Source organism: Arachis hypogaea, chromosome 12 (genome assembly GCF_003086295.3).
Source record: "Arachis hypogaea cultivar Tifrunner chromosome 12, arahy.Tifrunner.gnm2.J5K5, whole genome shotgun sequence".
NCBI lineage: Eukaryota > Viridiplantae > Streptophyta > Magnoliopsida > Fabales > Fabaceae > Arachis > Arachis hypogaea.
The window spans coordinates 78805482-78807839 of record NC_092047.1 but is presented as its reverse complement, the minus strand read 5'-3'; the positions used below and the strand labels follow the sequence as shown (position 1 = coordinate 78807839).

At 41.3% G+C, this 2358-nt stretch overlaps 1 non-coding gene across 1 annotated transcript; it reads right to left on the bottom strand.

Moving 5' to 3' along the window:
- Positions 1 to 512: 512 nt before the first annotated feature.
- On the bottom strand, positions 513 to 620 carry LOC112731652 (small nucleolar RNA R71). Its single transcript, XR_003167421.1, has one exon. It is a non-coding gene; the product is annotated as a small nucleolar RNA R71 (small nucleolar RNA).
- Positions 621 to 2358: the final 1738 nt, after the last annotated feature.

Genomic DNA, 2358 nt, shown 5'->3' with positions numbered 1-2358 from the left:
ATATTCTTGTTGAAGCAGATCTAGAACCTGAAAGGACTCTGAAGAAGAAACTAAGAGAAGCTGAATTACAACAAACCAGCAAGCACCTGTCAGAAATTATCAAACAGGAAGAGGATATGGCAACCGAAAATAATAATAATGTAAGGAAGATGCTTGGTGACTTTACTGCACCAAATTCCAATTTACATGGAAGAAGCATCTCCATTCCTGCCATTGGAGCAAACAATTTTGAGCTGAAACCTCAGCTAGTTTCTCTGATGCAGCAGAACTGCAAGTTTCATGGACTTCCATCTGAAGATCCTTTTCAGTTCTTAACTGAATTCTTGTAGATCTGTGATACTGTTAAGACTAATGGAGTAGATCCTGAAGTCTACAGGCTCATGCTTTTTCCATTTGCTGTAAGAGACAGAGCTAGAATATGGTTGGACTCTCAACCTAAAGATAGCCTGAACTCTTGGGATAAGCTGGTCACGGCTTTCTTAGCCAAGTTCTTTCCCCCTCAAAAGCTAAGCAAGCTTAGAGTGGATGTTCAAACCTTCAAACAAAAAGATGGTGAATCCCTCTATGAAGCTTGGGAGAGATACAAAGGACTGACCAAAAAGTGTCCTTCTGACATGCTTTCAGAATGGACCATCCTGGATATATTCTATGATGGTCTGTCTGAATTGGCTAAGATGTCATTAGATACTTCTGCAGGTGGATCCATTCACCTAAAGAAAACGCCTGCAAAAGCTCAAGAACTCTTTGACATGGTTGCTAATAACCAGTTCATGTACACTTCTGAAAGGAATCCTGTGAATAATGGGACGCCTATGAAGAAGGAAGTTCTTGAAATTGATACTCTGAATGCTATATTAGCTCAGAATAAAATATTGACTTAGCAAGTCAATATGATTTCTCAAAGTCTGAATGGAATGCAAGCTGCATCCAACAGTACTCAAGAGGCATCTTCTGAAGAAGAAGCTTATGATCCTGAGAACCTTGCAATAGCAGAGGTAAATTATATGGGTGAATCTTATGGAAACACCTATAACCCATCATGGAGAAATCATCCAAATTTCTCATGGAAGGATCAAAAGCCTCAACAAGGCTTTAACAATGGTGGAAGAAACAGGTTTAGCAATAGCAAGCCTTTTCCATCATCCACTCAGCAACAGACAGAGAACTCTGAACAAAATACTTCTAATTTAGCAAACTTAGTCTCTGATCTATCTAAGGCCATTGTGAGTTTCATGAATGAAACAAGGTCTTCCATTAGAAATTTGGAAGCACAAGTGGGCCAGCTGAGTAAAAGGATCACTGAAATTCCTCCTAGTACTCTCCCAAGCAATACAGAAGAAAATCCAAAAGGAGAGTGCAAGGCCATTGAACTAATCACCATGGCCGAACCTGTAAGGAAAGGAAAGGACGTGAATCCCAGTGAGGAAGACCTCCTGGGACGTCCAGTGATCAATAAGGAGTTTTCCTCTGAGGAACCAAAGGAATCTGAGACTCATTTAGAGACCATAGAGATTCCATTAAACCTCCTTATGCCATTCATGAGCTCTGATAAGTATTCCTCTTCTGAAGAGAATGAGGATGTTACTGAAGAGCAAGTTACCAAGTACCTTGGTGCAATCATGAAGCTGAATGCCAAATTATTTGGTATTGAGACTTGGGAAGATTAACCTCTCTTGTTAACTAATGAACTGAGTGATCTGAATCAACTGACATTGCCTCAGAAGAAACAGGATCCTGGAAAGTTCTTAATACCTTGTACCATAGGCACCATGACCTTTGAGAAGGCTCTATGTGACCTTGGGTCAGGGATAAACCTCACGCCCCTCTCTGTAATAGAGAAACTGGGAATCTATGGGATGCAAGCTGCTAAAATCTCATTAGAGATGGCAGACAGTTCAAGAAAACAGGCTTATGGACAAGTAGAGGACGTGTTAGTAAAGGTTGAAGGCCTTTACATCCCTGCTGATTTCATAGTCCTGGATACTGGAAAGGAAGAGGATGAATCCATCATCCTAGGAAGACCTTTTCTGGCCACAGCAAGAGCTGTGATTGATGTTGACAGAGGTGAAATAGTCCTTCAATGGAATAAGGACTCCCTTGTGTTTAAAACTCAAGGATCTCCCTCTGCAACCATGGAGAAGAAGCAGAAAAAGCTTCTCTCAAAGCAGAGTCAACCAGAGCCCCCACAGTCAAACTCTAAGTTTGGTGTTGGGAGGCCACAACCAAACTCTAAGTTTGGTGTTGAACTCCCATATCCAAACTCTAAGTTTGGTGTTGGAGAGTCTCAATAAAGCTCTGCACATCTGTGAGGCTCCATGAGAGCCCACTGTCAAGCTATTGACATTAAAGAAGCGCTTG